The 18,425-nt window shown below is 38.9% G+C and overlaps 1 protein-coding gene across 3 annotated transcripts in view; it reads left to right on the top strand.

Annotated features, from left to right (window-relative positions):
• kank4 (KN motif and ankyrin repeat domains 4) overlaps positions 1-18,425 on the top strand; it is a 117,219-nt gene that overhangs the window by 54,647 nt on the left and 44,147 nt on the right. Inside the window, exon 1 of one of the 3 annotated variants that reach the window (XM_036140898.1) lies at positions 15,962-16,034. The exons of the other annotated variants lie outside the window; for them this stretch is intronic. The gene's annotated coding sequence lies outside the window, so the exon portion shown is untranslated. Of the gene's footprint in view, positions 1-15,961; positions 16,035-18,425 lie in introns of those variants that run through there. 3 annotated transcript variants of the gene reach the window in all.

Here is an 18,425-nt window from a genome sequence, read left to right as displayed (position 1 = left end):
AGTGTTCCCGATTGCTCGTTCTTTACACCACTCTGACCACTTTCTTTAAAAGAGAACCTGTCATGGTTTAGTTTTGATTCGGCTTTGGTTTACTATTATTCTCAGTTTTTCCACCTTGTTTGGGTTTTAATTTGTTAAATTTTAGTTTCCTCCTTCCCTTCCACTCAGCCTTCACTCCACTCCCCTTGCAGTCAGTCACACCTGTTAGTAATTTTTCAGTCAGATGCATTTCACCTGTTAGTCTTTCTATTTAAACCTCCCTCTGCCTCACTTTAGTGCTGGTCCATCATTAACCTACACCCTCTCCATGCTAGTCTGCCTTTGTTCTTGGAACCTAGTCGCCTCTGCCTCTGTAAGGTTAGTTACATGTTTTGGAAGTCTTGTTGCCTGGTTCTGGTTTTTGTTTTTCTATGATCCTGAAGGGCCTGCTATTGTGCTCTGGCTGACTTGGGACTGAACTGTGGATTCCTGCTGCCAGTTAAGAGGCTCGCTGAACTCTCTCTCCAAGCCGTCAGCTCCTGCCTTCACCTGCACCCCTGAGCCCCTGTATTCCTGCACCTCTGGTTACTTCATCCATCAATCATTCACCTTTCAATAAACCTCTCAAACTTTTGTCCTGTGTGTGTGTGTTCTGAGTTCATCGATAAACAAACCTGACAGAACCAAGCCGACAGTTCTGTCTGCATCTTTAGAGGATTACGGTACAAAAAGCGCAGACAGCCACTGTTACCTCGTTAATCACAGGAAGGCCTCATTTCTTACAGCCATCCTGCTGCTTAGACTCACAATACAGTCCATCTGTTTGGAGCGTGCAGCAGGATTTAGCGTCCATCTCAGTGTGGCTTGAGATATAAAAGGGAGGAGAAAACTCGTTGAAGAAAATAAAGGTAAAAAGGTTTAACCCTGACCTTTTCCTTTTTAGCCATGGGCAGCTGTTGCTCTACAGTGCCTCCACTTTTGTTGCACTTCATGTTCAAGATTAGTTTGACTCCGAGGGTTTTTTTTTTTTTTTTTTTTTAAGATAGGGAACCACAGAGTGTCAGGAGAGATAAGAGCGTGGGTGTAACATGCAGACCGGGCTGTTAGCCAAATCTGAACCCTTGGTATCACGCTGTAGAAAACTCTCTAAACTCTAAAATAAATCCTCTTGTTTCTCTGCTATCCCTTCTGTTCTTATTTTAAAAAAAATCTCAGTATATTTTTTTTGACTGTTTGAAAATATTCTTATTTGGCTATAGCTGGATGAAGACCAAGAAAAAGATTCCCACACAAGACTGTTTGTTTATCCAAAGAAGTTATTTCTGTTATCAACCATGACACAAATCCCAAAAGTCATCCTCAACATGTGCACCCCATTTTCCCAATTTAGAGCACTTTGTTTGAATTATCATCATTTACAAAGTTATATTTGATTTTCCATTTTTACCTCAAAGAAAAACAACGGAATACCACAAGAGTCTCCTTAGGGCAGATAAAGTCGGACCTGGGCTCTTGTATGCTATAAAATGGGATTAGCTTATCTGAATTAGCTTAGTTTTATAGTTTTAAATCTTATGTCTAATTTCATTTACGTGGCTTTCTCCGTGGCAATCGTTCCAATGTGTTTTCACATCAAATATTTTCTGTTACAGCGCGAGGGGCAGCCAAAAAAATTTAACAACTTTAGCATCACACCTCCCGTTTTTGCCTTTGTGGGGGATGATATCTGGGGATTGTTCAGACAAGGCTGTGACCCCTTGTAGCTTCCCGTGAGGATCAACATGCTGCATTTGCTGAGAGAGTTGAGGTAGCCTTCTGGGTAATACTGCTGTTTTTTTTGTTGTTTTTTTTTACTGGAACAGAGCAAGCTCAAATGTGAGTTTTTCCTCTTTTTAAATTTGTGACTGCTGTAACATTTTAAAACATACAAACCTACAATTCAACTTTTCTTTTTGAGCTTGTTGGCTTGTGTTATCACACAACATTAAAAAAACCAACAAAAAAAAAACAGACAAGAGAGGTTCAAATGAGGGATCGACTTCCGTAAAGAAAACCTAATAAATCTCAGCAATTTCAAAAACATCTGCAGAGACCAGAGGAGAGGTTTTAAAATTACTCTGAAGAAGAAGTGGGAAAACCTGGTTTTAGTACCGCCAGCAGTGATTGATAGAGTGGAAACAGGTGTGCACATTGGCACTAAGAAATACCTGAAAGTATGTGGCAAATTGATGTCAAAATAAGCTGCAGCAGCTGGGGATCAGTGCCAGATAAAAGCATTTGGGATAGATCAAAATAGGCGGGTATTTTTGCAGAGATATTCCCACCCTTTTTTCACACCATCATGGAACAACCGCAAGCCTCAGTGTATTTCATTGGGATTTTATGAGATAGACCCACATGGAGTCGTTCATATTGTAAAGTGGAGAAAAATTAAAACATGGTTTTCAACGCTTTAGTTACAAATAAGAGTCTGAAAAGTGTTTTTGTATTCAGTCTTCCTGAGTTAATACTTTCTAGAACCTTATTTCTCAACAATTAGTCCTGCAAACTTTTTGGGGGGGTACGTCACTACCACTGCAAAGTCTTCTCCACATGCATAATGTGCTGTAACTGCTGCATCTTAGCTCTGGCTGTATGTTTAAGATTGTTGACCTGCTAAAATGTGACCCTCCATCCCAGTCGGGTGTTTTGCAGCCTCTAACAGATTTTCTTCCTGTATCGGCCAGTATTTGGCTTCATCTAATTTCCACCAAAATCTAACCGGTATCCTTGTCCCTGACACTGTACCTAATGAAGAATAAAAACAAAAAATCCACAGTGACTAAACAGGCGAATATTTATAGAAGTTATACATTTTTAGGGCTGTGGTTCTTACCTGATACATTTTGGTTTCTTTATTTAGTCCAAAAAGGCAGGACATTTTTAATTAGTCTAAGAATGAATATGGGCCTTACAAATATTCCAGACTTAGCAACACAGTTATCTTCTGCAGCCCCTGACAGACTAATAGTTCAGGTTATGACAAAATTATCTGCACCTAGCCATTAGTAGCAAAACAATACAGGGTAGTTAAAAACAGGCTTAAAAGATATGTGGCATATATATATATATATATATATATATATAAATAAATATTTCTTTATTTTTTTTTTTTCCACATTCTATTTTTTGCTTTAAATGAACATCTTCCCTCTGGGTGTCTCTGCTTCAGATGGTTTATACGGCCTTGTTTGTATAAACCATTTTCACTGGTGTCAACCGTTTGCCACTCCTCCCACATTTGCTGCAATTATTTACTCCTCTTAAAATTAGATTGAAACCAGCATGTGAAATTCATCACATTACGTCTAATTTAGTAGTTTTATATTCACACTGCCGTCATTCTGCTATCTTGCTAATGTTTTATGCCGTTGAGCCAATTTTTAATTTGACTTCTGATCAAAGCTTAGGCGACACTGGATTTGGGATTTAGTCACAGTCTGGAAAAAAAAACACAATAGAATGGAAACATAAATAAAATGGTATTGCTCCTTCATAAGGCTATTATAATAAATAAAAAGGCTCTATTTATGTCATTTCTTCCCCTTAGATTCTTTGTTTGTGGGGATTTTGAGTGAGATCAAGGATTGCCTGTGGTCGCCCACATGGTGTAGCCCTGATCAGCCCTGCAGGAGCAGACAATCCGTGGAAGAAGACAGCCAGATTAATGATGTTAATGTTAATGATGAAACTTATTTTATTTTACTCTGTGTATTCTGATTGTCTTTTTTTTTGTTTCAGTGTACAGCTGTTGTTCACACTAGATCACAATCTTTAGAAGTGAGGGCATGTTTAAAACAACTTGCACTTTACAGTGATTAATATATTTCCTTTACAAATAGAGGTATAAATCGACTGCTGCCTTCCCGTACTTACCGACAGTCCCTGTCTCATCTGAAATTAATTAAACCCAATCATGTTATGAATACTTTTGTTTTTGTGTTGTACTATCCTGAATATCCACATTTTGCTTCTTTAGCGGTATAGAAGAGAACATAAATAAAATAATAGTTTTCTTTAACAAGGAAAGTAAATAAATGGACTTGTATCATGCTAATCTGACAGATAATACAGTGCCTTGCTAAAGTATTTTTATCTGTTGTATATTTTCACATTTTGTTCAGGTACAAACACAAACTTCAGTGTGTCAGTGTCATGATTTAGGTTTTTGTTGTTTTGGTTTTGGACTGATTACTCCACTCCATGCTCCACCAGTCACTAAGATTCTTCTTCTTTCTGCTCCCTTTCATTCAGGACTTAAGAATGTTTGTTTTTTATATTTAATTGTTTTGTTTGAATTAAATAAAACTTTTAAATGAAATTAAAAATTAAACCATCCAGTCTGTTCAGTCACAACTCAGCACCTTAATCAGCTCCACCTGCTGCTGCAGTCAATTAGTCTCTATTCTGCTCACCTGTCACTCTGTCTATATATACCTGCTTCATCCTACCAGTCCCTGCCAGAACCTCTTGTTTTGTCCTGCTGCTTGCATGTTTTTTGTTCCCCAGTATCTTCACCTCGCGTTTCCTGATTATTTCTTGGACCTGCTCCCGCCCTGCCCGCTCTAGCTTGTTTAACTAATGTTTGTATGCACCGCTTGGTGAAGGTCACTCCTGAATTCTTCGTGCTTTGCTTTGCATCACTGGGAACTAATCTGCTGCTTCTGGTCAAGTCTGCATTAGCGTACAGCTTCTGGTCAGCTCATGTTCTAGTCTGGTTCTGCCTGCAACCCCGCCTGTATCAGCTGTTACACCCAGAACTCGAAAGGTTCTGGGTGTAATGTGACCAAGTGTGAAAAAGCTCAACCCTTCTGATTACTTCTGCAAGGAGGAGCTGTAGTCAAAAGAAGACCTTATAGTGGGTTCATTTTTAATAATGTGCACCAGAAGGTGTTAACGCGTCAGAATAAGAATCTCATCCATACCTGCCCACATTTTTTTTTTTTTTTGCAATTAAAAGTGCTAAAGCTGTTATGAGCATGATTGACTGGTCTACAAATCCATGTCATACCAGTTCTTTATCACACCTGCTTGTCTGAGAGCAGAAATGGCATGTGGTCATGGTTGTAGAGACGCTTAGAATGTTTTATATGGCAGGACAAAGCATATGATAGTGGTTTTATATGTGTAATGCCCTCTACTGTTACTAAAGCCTTAAAATAAAACCTTTTTTTATCATAATAGCAAACTTAACACAAACATCCTCTGCAGATGCCGGTGATCTTTGGAGATTTCTTTTCTACCTAGCTTGCCACAACACTCACAGCATTTAGTTTTGAGATAAACTTTGACACATTTCACCAAGGAAGGAAGGATTGCAATGCCACGCTCTTAACTTTTGTATTTCACGTTGCCTTTTGTGTTTATCTGGCTTGTTAGTGAGCCCAAAAAGAGGTCGCTGGCTATGAATTCCTGTTTGCAGTCGCCCGGCGTTTGGGCCGTTGCTGATTTGCTCTCCTTTCTCTTTTTGCCCATGGACTCAGCGTGCTTGAAATGATTCAGATCATTTTCACTTGCGCAGTGAGGTGTGCGCTGCGGTTAGCGCTGAGGGCGTCTCTTTCAACGAATAAACAGTCGTTTCCCTGCCTGGAGGCCTTATCAGTAACTGGCTTCCCTCAGGATGTCTGCCAGTCCCAGACTTGCAATACTAACACACTGTGAGAAACCCCTGGCTTGATTTGACTTGATTCCTGTGATATTGTTTAAGATTGGTGTAGGTGTTCACACTGTAACTACAGTGTCTCATAATTGGACTTATAACTCTTGAACGTATTCATGTTTTGACTTTTTACAACCATGTCCTTCAATATATTTCATCTGGGTTTAAGATCAAAAGAAAGTAGTGCATAATTGGCAATTGGAATAAGAGTTATTTATGGTCTCAAAAATCTTTACGACGAAAAATCTGAAAAATGATAGACTCTGAAATTGTGCCATTAATCTTTGCAAAAATAACTCACTCTAAGTTAAACTCTGACGCATGTTGCTGCTGAGCTCAAGGTGATGTGGCGCGATAGTTTTGCTCCACACAAGGCATTTTGCACATAGGTTAGAAAGGTCAGCTTCGTCTCATCTTAACAGAGCGGCTTCTTCCATACTTTGAGCAACGATAAAAGGAAATTTGCCTTGCGTTTTTTCTGCGCTAGCTTTCCTCTCACCATTTCTCCATGAATATCAGATTACACTGCAAAAACACACCTAAAAATAAGTAAAATGTTCTTAAAATTAGATTTTTTTGTCCTTAATTTGAGCAGGTAAATTATATTATCTGCCAATCGAATGAGTATTTTGACCCCTAAAATAATATAATTAGACATCCTGCACTTGAAATGAGATGATGGAGATGAGTTGTTCCTATTTTAAGTGTAAAAATCTTGTTCCATTGGCAGATCATCTTATTTACCTGCTCAAATCAAGGAAAGGTACACTCATTTTAAGAAAAGTTTACTTATTTTTATTTCCGTTTTTGCAGTGTAGTTGCCAGATTTTTCCTCCTGAGCTGTGGATCTCTGTAGTTCCTCCAGAGTTACCATGGCCCTCCTGGCTGCTTCCTCGATTCATGCCCTCCATTTAGTTGCTTTGCTTTGTCTTGGTACTGTTGGAGATGTGCTGGGTTGTTAAGTTGCCACCGGTGATGCTCAAAGCTTACAATATTGTTTCAGAACACAACCCTGCTTTAAAGTTCTCCCCAAATGCATCCCTGTGTTCCTGATGTGGCTTCATGGGCTCTGATTACTAAGTAGAAACAGTCTGACAGCATTCATTATCCAGGATTTTAATTAAGGATGTCAGAACTAAAGGTGCACAATACACATTATAGATTTCTATATGTGTTTTTAAATGTTGAAACCCAGATATTGTTGTCTTTCCCCTTCAAAGTAATGCATTACTTTGTGTTGATCCACCACACTGAATCCCAATTCACTGAAGTATATTAGTGACAGGAGCCGAGTGTAAATGTTTATTTCTCAGTGGTGCATCTCAACCTGTGTGCCGCAGCTTTTTATTTTGAAGTGTGTTTCTGCTCTCTCGCGCTCTGTTGTTGGCTAGAAAACTAGCTGATTCATAGCTCAGTCAACTGTCGAAATGTCAGGAGTGATGTGTCATGTGAGTCCTAAATTAGAAGATGCTTTGTGGAACAGGTTAACGTCTGCCAGCAACGCTTTGTCAAAATGGTGGATGGTGAATGCTATTCTAGTCATTTTTTTTTATGCATATGCTTTCCTGGAAAAACTAAGAGATCAGAGCTCAGAAAGCGAGAGGAAAAAAAAATGCAGCTCACATTCTTTTTGTTTGGGTTCATGGGGTATGATAACGTCGGCGGGCGTTCAGGTTGAGACTATATATGGTCTTGAGCTTCACACTGTGTGCACTTAAGCGGTGATGCATGGCTTTAATCACACATACATTCAACATACATTAAAAACATGAAGGAAATGTGGCTGGTTTTACACTTATTGTGTGGGGTAAAATATGATTTATGGCTAAACGCAAAGCAAAATGTGGTCTTTTAAATAATTACATTGCTGTGTGAACTGTAAGCCCTTCCCAAAATAACAATTTCTTATATTTAGTTTGTTGGTATTAATCACGGGATGTCTTTAGGGACTTTATGACTAAGGGAGAAATCTTCTCACTTTACATTTTAGTCCATGGTATTTGCCTGCTATGATACCAGCAACCAACTTTAGCAAAAAAAAATTAAAAAAAAGTTCACCTTAACGCAAACAAATGCACTTGCCTCTACAAACATGCACACTGCCTGCTAATGACACGTGTGCAATTATTTGCTTCATTATTTTTCAAATGTCTCGTCAACATGTTGCAAGAACACAAAATAAGTTTAGGTGTTTTAAAAGATTAGCTGCCGTCATCACAACAGCCTCGTGAAAAATTAGTTTTGACTTCAGTTCCAGCTTATGACTGAAGAGGAGCTTCAGGGATGACTGCCAAAGTGGGAGAGCTGCAATTTTATGCTTTCACACTTTTACACAGCCTTGCAACATCGACACATATATTTGGGGCGCCAGACTTTGCACAACACAGCTAGATAAGTTTAACATTTCAGAATTGTGTGTTTGCCAAGCATGACGACAGACTGATGATGTACACTTTGTTTCCTAAAGTATATCTGGCTCATACATGTTGCATGCCTTGCAGCGAACTTGCTTTTTTAATGATGGGGTGTCAGAAATTATTTTCATTGGATTAGTCTCATTTGTCTTAGTTTTAAATCCCAAATGAGTCTTTAACTGTGCTGCATATGTTGCCGTCTCTTGATTGCAGCTGCTTTTTAGGAGTTAGGGTTGGTATCAGAATAGTTGTAGCAACAGGTAGTGGTGATAAAGACTAATTTAAACTGCAGCCATGGTTTTAAAACAGACTCTTAAATATTTTCGAGCTCTGGGAGGTCTGTATGGCCAAAATCAATAAAAAAAAAACAAGAAGAAGAAAAATGCAATCAAAAACTATTGCCCTGTTGCTACTATTGAACCGACACGAATGCGTGTCTGTTCAATTGTAGCACTAATGCCTCGTTGCAAAATGGGACCAAATCCCAATCAGGACTTTTCTGTCTTGAGTTTCATGTTCTCCCCTCACATGCATGGGAATCTCCTAGATACTCTGGTTTTATTATACATTGGAAAAACGTGCCTTTTAAGTTCATTTTATTCCTGATTTGCATTTCCATGGAGAACAAAGGTGTGAAATCATAGGAAAAGAAAAACTGGTTTTAAATTGTGTCAAGTGTCGTGCGGCTCTGTATTCAGCCTCCTTTTTTTGATACCTCTAAATAAAATCCAGTGAAGCAAAAGTTTCTCAGAGCTCACCCAGATATAGTTAGTCTGTTTTTTTTACATTGTTTGCTTTAATAGTATAATAATTAGTTGATAACATCATGAACAAAGAAGAAGATACCAAACAGGTCAGGGATACATTTGTGGAGATGTTTAAAGCAGGTTTACTCTATACAATATCCCAGTCTATGAAAACCCAATGACAAGTTGCCAGTCTAGGCAGCATAGAGACACTCAGGACAAACAGCCATGCTCCCAAAAATTTAAACTAATTTAGACTAATTAACCCAACAGCCATTTGGATTAATTAGGACCGTCAGAAGAAGCTGGAGTACCTGGAGATAACCCACACATGCACAGGGAGAACATGCAAACTCCATGCAGAAAGGCCCAAGCCAGGATTCAACCCTACCAACTATGCCGAAAATTTAAATTAAGTATGGTACAACTTCAAAACTACCAGGACATAACCTCGCAGCTGATCCGACAGGGAGAACAAGGAGAGCATTAATCAGAGGTCCAGCCAAGAGGGCCATGGTGGTTCAGAAAAAGACATTAACAGCTCAGATGGGAGAAGCCGAGACAAGCCAACGTTATTCATAAAGCATTTTAAAAACAGCAGGCGCTGACCAAAATGCTGAACAAAAAGAAGGATTAAATAAAAACATAAAATTTTAAATAAGAAAAACTGTTAAAAGTAGAAATAAATAATCCTAGAAGAAGTAGCAACATGAGAATACAACACTGACAAGAAGAAAATGAAAATTGATGAACAACTTGTACCGGCTCAAAAGCCAGAGTGAAGAGGTAAGTCTGCAGATTTATTGAAGAGGCTTTTAGAATTTGCACTGGCAAAAGCCCGATATACCCTGAACTTCAGCCGTGTCCTTGGCACCTCCAGATTTGATGGGAAGATCAATGATGATTGACATATGGCAATTCTGGAACAAAACATTTGGAGGCTCGCTATCCAACAGGACAAAAAAAAAAAACACCTAAGTTTAGCCAGAGCTACAATGGATCGTTTAGATTAAGCATTTTCATCTGTTTGAATGGTTCAGAAAGGATCAGACCTAAATTTAATTAAGCATCTGTTGCAGGACATAACTGCTGTGCACAGGTACTTTTAATCCAGTTTGACTGAGTATGAGCTATTTTGCAGGAACAGATGATTCTGTAGACTATTGAGTCAGGGCGACTGAATGCATGTGCACGCAGCATTGTTTTTATTAATTTATGATCTTCACTACTTTTTTGTGGAATAGTTTATGTTGGTTGTGGCATGGGAATAAACTTTAGTTCTTATATTGAGAAAAACAAACAAATGTTTTACTTATCTTAACAAGCATATGAATATTGAGCTGTTTCTGCCTGTAAAGACTAAATCTTGCTTCAATGTAATGTCTTATTTCTCTCCTTTTCTCTTTGTGTTCCGTCACTTGAACAAAGTTAATGCAAATGTGCCAGCTGCTCAGTTTTCCATCTGGTAATGTCTTTGAAAAGCTGAACTAAAATAATTTCATGGAGGACAGGTTACACTGGATCACATTTATGTTAAGTATCATAAGTGCATGTGAACACTACTGCAAAAAGGGAACTAAAAGTTAGTACAATTTTCCTGAAATGAGTTTATTTTTACTTGATTTGAGCAGATAAAAAAAGAATATTTGCCAATGGAATTAGAGTTTCACACTTAAAATAAGAAAAGTTCATCACCGTTATCTTATTTCAAGTTTAGGATATCTAATTATGTCATTTTAGGGGTAAAAATACTCATTCCACTGGCAAATACTATTATTTAGCTGCTCAAATCAAGAGAAAATATACACATTTTAAGAAAATTTTACTTACTTTTAGTTCACCCTTACTAAAATGTGGGACCAGTCACTCCATTGGGCCAATTATTAATGCCTATTTTACTCTTAGTATAAAAAAAGCCTAACGAGGCTACTTCTGATTCTAATTTATTTATTCAATTAATAAATTATCTATTTAAAGAACATGCATGTGAGACTGGTAAACAGCGTCTTACCTTTACATTTGCATAAAAGACCAAACCGCGGCGGGGTTCTGGAGGTCCTGAGGTGGGATCTGATCCCACCTGACACGGGAAGGCTCATGTGATCTGCTAAAGAGAAGCTTAAGCCCCCACGGCCACATGACACCCTCTTTCAACCCACTGATTTAGATGAAAGGATGTAGGCTGATTTTTATGCGGCGTTGGATGTTTACACGGACGAGATGACTCAGCCACAGGATCTGTCAACATTGTCTCAGATTATTGTTTGGCTTTGGGTTTATCTTTGTGAGTAAAATCTCTTTACAAAGATTATTTTTAGTATTTAAAAAAACAAAACATTTGCGCTGTGCATTCTGAAAGGTTCAGTTGGGTTTATTTACATGCCGTTGATCTCATCTCAAGGTCCTCTGTTGTAGAAGAAGTTCTGCTTTTCTTAAACGTACAGAACGGACTATGCTGTAAAATCAACCAAACTCTTGTTGAACTGTGTTTACCCGCCTCAGTGCCAAAGTCAGATTTTCAATTTGCCCTGAAGTGTCATCCTAGGTCTTCTAACTTAAGATTAAATGTACCCTTACAACAAACGTTCACATTCATTGTGTCTAACCCAGGTGTGTAAGTTTGTAGAATGGAGCTTGGTTAAGTACGCATGATTATTTGAGTTTTTCTTCAGTGGATCTTACGTGTGTGCTGATGTGCTGCAGCAATACCCCCGTGCCGAATGTTGACAGGTTGCATAGGTTTCTGGATAGCAAAAACTTGTGGAGGAGAACTTTCTTCTTTGTGTTGATTGTAGCTGCTTATTAATATACTATTCAATTTAATTTTATTTTATTTATATAGCACCAATTCATGATACATGTCATAACAAGGCACTTTACAAAATCAAATTCAATCAAACCAGACAGATTGGTCAAAAAGTTTCCTATCTAAGGAAACCCAGCATATTGCATCAAGTCTTGACAAGCAACATTCACTCCTCCTGAAAGAGCGTAGAGCCACAGCGATCCCTCATATTGAGAAAGCATGAAGCGACAGTAGAGAGGAAAACTCCCCATTAACTGGAAGTAAAACCTCCAGCAGAACCAGAACCTGGCTCAGTGTGAACGCTCATCTGCCTCGACCTACTGGGGATTAGAGAAGACAGAGCAGAGACACAGAAAGCACAGAAGCACACATTGATCCAGGAATCCTTTCTATGTTATGTGGTAATGACAGATAATCTGCCTCCCCTGGATGATGTCACAGCAAACAGAACGCCAGACAAGGTGTATCTACTATGAAGAAATAAAAATTACAGAGAACAAAAAGGTAAAAGATGAAATAACAACTAACACTGCAAATTGGAGAACAGTAGGAGAACTCAGCAGAGTGAAAAACAGACCCTGATGTCCTCCAGCTGTCTAAGCCTATAGCAGCATAAATACAGAAATAGCTCAGGGTAACCTAAGACACTCTAACTAGATGTTTTGTCAAAAAGGAAAGTTTTAAGCCTAGTCTTAAAAGTAGACAGGGTGTCTGCCTCACAGACCAAACCTGGGAGTATCCAGTATACTACTTCTACTATTTCTATATACAACTACTATAAAGAAAAAAATGTCTGCACATGTTTTTAAAAGTTCAGATTTTTGTATAATTCAACTTTACTTTTGTAAAATCATCATTTATTATGGTATCCTGTGTTTTTTAAACTGAAAGGGAACTGTACCTCTAGCTATTTGTCCTGAATATGTCGAGTCATTACAGAACACTGTCTTTGTAAATTAGTGTAAATACATGTTACCAGTTGATCTTTTAAGTATGCAGAGGCTTCTCAAAACAATAAGATATCATGAAAAAGTTATTTATCTATATACCGATTCACACATAGTGTTTTCACCTATTTATATATTGGTGTATGACTATGTGTGTGTTTGTGAGTGCGCCTGAGAATGTAGCTCTGGTGTGAAGTGCTTTAAGTGGTCAGCACGACTAGGAAAGTGCTCAATAAAGTCAGTTTATTTACCATCTATTCTTTTTAATCCTGATGACTATGCCTTACAGCTTGTAAAAATAAAAAAGAAAGTATATAGTCTTTTCTTTTATTACACTGTTTAATAAACTCAAACCAAAAAAAATCTGTATCTCGGAAGATATCTATAATGCATAACTCCAGCATAATTTTTCCTGCAAAAATGTTTGCCTACTGATAAGAATATGCATGTACTGTACAGTATATGCATTGAATACATTAACAATGCACATTTTTGCATGAATTACTACCTATGCAGTCAAGGAACATACTATTAGACCACCCTTGTTTTCTTCTGTTTCTTCTTGCTTTTAATTTCTTTGGACAAATACATTGATTACCTCAACAAGAGCTGATATTTAGCCATTTCTTCTGGTTTCTTGAAAATAATCAAAATCACTTAAGTTCTTACATCAATAGCTTTCGTACTGCTAAAACAGAGCTTTTAGGCATTTCAGAAATACAGCAATATTGATTGCATAACCATTGTTTTGGACCACCCGGTGAAGAAACCATGGGCGCTCTAATAATTTTGCCCATGACTTTGCAGTGTGCTGTGGAGGCGATCAGTCTGTGACTCTGATGACTTGCTAAGGAAGCCCAGGAGGCATTTTGGAGGCTGCTGTGTCTCATCTTCTTTTTTGCCAATGGCCCATTCTCTATGGAGGTTAGGTCAGGCCAGTTCTGTCAGCCAATCGGGCACAAGAGGTACAATGGTCATTGAAGCAGATATTGGTGCTTTTGGCATTGTGTGCATGTTTAAAGTGTTGTGGGGAAATTAAATCCCTATCTGTAGACAGCTTATCAGCAGAGAGAAGTCTTATATTGTCCACACTAACTGTGGACTTTGTTAAACAAAGTGGACCAACAGCAGCAGACAACATGGGCCCCCAGAGCAGTACCAGCTGTAGAAACGTCACACCAAACCTCAAGCAATGTCATTGTGTGCCTCTCCACTCTCCCAACCAGATTGTGCTGCCAAATTAAACGCAAAATGTACTCTCATCTGAAGAAAAGAAACACTCTGCACCTCTGATTAATTGTCCAGTCATTTTAAAGCAATCTTAAAGGTATACTATGCAACCGGGGTTGATTTTCCAGCGAGGCTCCCCCCAGAGGGCGAAAGTAAAAGTGCACTGTCGTAAAGATGCTCAGCTGTTCTGGTTTCTCCGTCAAGCCAGGCGCGGTTGTTTTGAGCTTAGCAGACAGGCGAACGCAACGAAAAGTCGAAAAAACGGCAGTACAAACAATGACTAACACAGTGAAAGTATGAACATCAAGCTTCCCGCAGCGGTATCTCAAACTCACGCTACCGCCTCGCCAACATTCAAAAAAAAAAAGAAAAAAAAAAAAAGATAATAATAATAATAATAATAATAATAATAATAATAATAATAATAAAAAAATACCTCGCGGTTCTTTGTTGCTTTCGTGCGTGCATATAGTGAATGGCAGGGCGAAAACACATGGAGTTCTCGCCGTAAAGCAAGACCGACTCTCGCGGTCTTGCACGAGACTTCTGAGCCTGTGTGTGCGGGCCAAGGTCTCTTGCAATTGCAAGTGCGGTATTTCCCCCACAGACCATCAGGGCGGCCGAGAAAACCTTTGTTCGACCTGAAATGACTCATTTAATCATCCAAAACGGTATGGAACACATTAATTAACTGAAAAATGTTGCATAGTATGCCTTTAAATCTCAAATAATGAATAGTTTTTCTTCATATTGTCTGTGCTTCCGACATTGTCTGTAGTTCAGGAGTGACAACAGAGCAGTACAGCAGCCTTTGACTTCATTTAAAAAGGGACATAAATAAATAACCATTATAAATATAAATAACCATTTGATGCGGCGTACCAAAAAATAGCTTTTTTAGCTAATTCACAACGGTACGTCATTGACTGCTCTTGAACTGGACTTAAGGCACCTTTTGCATGATTTTATGTGAGTTTCTGATTAAAACATTTTTTTGTTATGCTTTCACTGGCTGTCAGTCATGTTGCTAATAAATGTACAAAAAAAAATATCAAATAAATTAAATATGTAACTATGTTTAATGAATCTATGCAATATACGAGACTCACTCTATGAGTCAAATTTTCACTTTTCACGTTTTCACACAGCCTTTTCACTAATTCTAATTCTAATTTATTGAGATGCACTCCTGTTTCTCCCTCCAGTCGTGATTCAAGAGAAATACTGTAACTTCATCCCCATAAATAGGTTAGGAGCCCTTCATCTCTGCCTGCTTACCTGATATGCCCGGTAAACATGCGGATCGGCTGTGCTGGCTCCTTGATGTTGGCTGCTGCTGGCGTTCGCTAATAGTTAAATTAGTACTGTGGGACTGATGAATTGGAGCAGAAGATAGATAAGAGTTTGGGTCAATTTGCCTGGGCAGTTAGCCTATTTAAAGGTACTTAATAATTTACCTTCCTTACACCACAGAGCGCACTGAGCTGGTTTACTCATTAGACTGCTCTCTGTTATTGAGCCGGTCAGACGTGTCTGAGGTGTTTACCTGTTACATTTTTACAGGAATGTATGAATATCAACTCGAAAACGAATAATTTAAATCTTTTAAGTGTTTTTTTGTTGTTGTTTTCTTTTTAAAGCTCAACTATGAAACGGAATGGGCCGCGCAATTAGGTGCTGCTGTAGTAATTAGACTGATACACGGTGGGAGTTGAGTATGGGGTAAAACCGATGCCCACGGGCGGTCTCTGAAGAAAAAAAAAAACACAAAGTGCTTTGCAACAGTAAACGGAGGACAGTATGCAAAGATGTTGCAGTGGCTGCAGGCAGAAACATTTCATTTGGTTCTCTTTTGTTTCCCTCGCGATGCTGCACACTTAAGGAAATTCCTATCATAACTCTAGTCATTCCTAGTATGGCTGCACCATCAAGAAGCGGTTTCTGTTTACCAGGTTTGCGTGTGTTTTTTGTCTTTTTGGCTGCAGCAGGTATGATGTTGCTGGCAGACGTATCGTAGTGAGAGAGCTGATAGTTTTATCAACTTCAATGCCTCCTCGCTCTACCTTCTCTCGTCTATATCATCTGCCAACACGTCAACCTTTCCCCACCCTTTTCACCCTCCCACTCCCTCTGTTTTTTTTCTTTCTTTCTTTGCACACAGGGCCAGTAGCTTTCATTCAAACAGAGCAGAAGGTGATAAGACCTCCATGGCAGGTGAGAAGCAATTTAAGACCCACAAATGAACCTTCCTTTTTCCAATTTGTCTTCTCTTCTGTTTTACCAATGTTCCCTGTTTTAATATTTGTCCTCCTTCATGATTAATTAATCCTCTTTCTTTCTGTGTTCTCTGAATTTTGTAAACCTCGCGATGATCATTTGATCGTTTTACTGTCACCCCCCTCCCCCCCCACCTTCCCGAGTCTGTTTCTGTAGGTTTTCACATGGGTAAAACCGAGGAGCAGGATGTGTGTGTGTCTGTACCCATATGGAGAGTTTATCTTCTATTTTTCTTCAGTTTTTTTGTGGTCTCAAAGTTAACGCTCCCCACACAGCTTTGGCAGCTGACATAACGCGGGAAAACTCGGTTTTGCCAACGACACACAGAGCTCTGCCTTTCACGCCCAATTCAGTGATATGAACATTAAGCTACTAAATGTGGCAATTAGTCACTTGTTTTTATCAGCAGTGGGCACGATTTGTGTTATTCTCCATGTCTGGTTTTCTGTGCGTGCCAGTGGGATAAAAAAAAAAGCTGGAGGGTAAGAATCAAAAGAATGTAAATTTATGTGTTGATTTGCTCTCAACTATGCAGCTTGCAGACCATGCAAAAATGCATTTTATGCCTCGCTTCATACTTGTGCAAATCTGGGTTCTGCATTAACAAATATATTAATGCGTATTTGTTTGGACAAAAGCCTTGTGTCACAATTGCACATCAGTAGAAAGTGTTGATTGAAGTACTTCTGTGTGCCTTATCGATTTTTTTTTCTTGTAAGCAGACAATGACAAACAAATGAGCAAGGGGCCACTTTTGTTTAGGAGTCATATTTTTCTGTTGCAGTCCTTTAACTGAGCCACAAAGAATGCTTATGTTGTATTTTCTTTATATAGAGTCATGCATTCCTAGTGTTTGTGCAGTGGTGCTTGAAAGGGTTTGAGCACTTACATAAATAAAACAAATGAAACTATCGTTTAAAAGAGCACCCGCTTAGGCAAATGTGACAAGTATATATTACTTGTTCATTTATTTATGTAGATAAATGGTCAAACGTTTTATAAACTGGGGAGGCGAAAACAATTCCAGAACTTTAGTTTAAACTAATGAAAGAGATTAAATATTGTTCCTTTGTTTATTGCCTGCCTTGTTCTTTGTCAGGTCAGGGTGACCAGTGTTTCTAGTATTAAGATTTGTGTCTCTGTTTTTTCGAGAGTTTTTACCTCTGTTTATTTGCACATTTGTTCAGCTCTGGTGTCTTTTAGACAGCTTGTTAGATTAGTTTGTAGGTTTGCAGGTTAAGCTATTCGGATTCTCCATCCCACGTGTCAGTCGCCTCCCTATCCCGCGTTCCAGCCTTGATAAAGGACATTCCTGATGATATCTGAGAAGGTTGCTGATGATGAGTTTTTACAGATTCAGTTTACTTTATATGAAATTGTCTAAAAGTGCATGAAACGTAACACGAATTACACTCATTCAGATGGTATGTTCAGAATTTGCTGTAAATAACATCACAGCATGGATCTATCTTTCCTTGTATCCGCAAAGACTGGGATTGGAGGTATAATGGTACGTTGGATATCTTGGCACACATTGCGTTTTGGGGGCGCGCTTGTGGCACAGCGGGTAGCGCGACCCATATACGGAGGCCTTAGTCCTCGACGCGGTCGACCCGGGTTCGAATCCGACCCGTGGTCCATTGCCGCATTTCTCTCCCCCTCTTCCACCCCCCTTTCCTGTCAGCCTACTTTCTGAAAAAGCGAGCCACTAGAGCCGCAAAAAACAAACAAACAAACACACGGCCGTACATTTATGAACACATGGGACCCATCTGATAGCTACCTCTGGCTGAACAGTGCACCACGTCACAGTAAATATTATCTTTTGGATAGATGCAAGGATAGTATCATGGTTTGGGTCTGTTCGGATTGATGTGGGTCAAGATCATTTTTTATTTTAATTTTTTTATTATATCGACTGATAAAAACTAAGAAAAAAAGTACATCTTCCCAACAGAAAGAAAAGTTAATTAATTAGAATAAACGTTTTAAACAAAAAAGTGTCAGTGCTGAATTCAGTTCAACTCAATCTATTTCAAAGGACCTTAGTGAGCAGTTCACATGAGGGAAACCAGAACAATCCATCTGTGTCCATCCATTATCTATAACTGTTTATAGTCACGGGGGATGTCTGGTGTCTATCTCCAGCGTTTATTGGATGAGAGGTAGGGTACTCCAGGACAGGTTGCCAGTCCATCACAGGGTAATACAGGACAAATACACACACACACACACACACACACACACACACACACACACACACACACACACACACACACACACACACACCTGAGGGAAATTTAAAGCAACCAATGAACCTGACAGTCA

The sequence above is a fragment of the Fundulus heteroclitus genome, chromosome 9 (assembly GCF_011125445.2).
Source record: "Fundulus heteroclitus isolate FHET01 chromosome 9, MU-UCD_Fhet_4.1, whole genome shotgun sequence".
Lineage (NCBI taxonomy): Eukaryota > Metazoa > Chordata > Actinopteri > Cyprinodontiformes > Fundulidae > Fundulus > Fundulus heteroclitus.
Note: the sequence above shows the minus strand (reverse complement) of the source record. Positions and strands in the feature narration are given on the sequence as shown.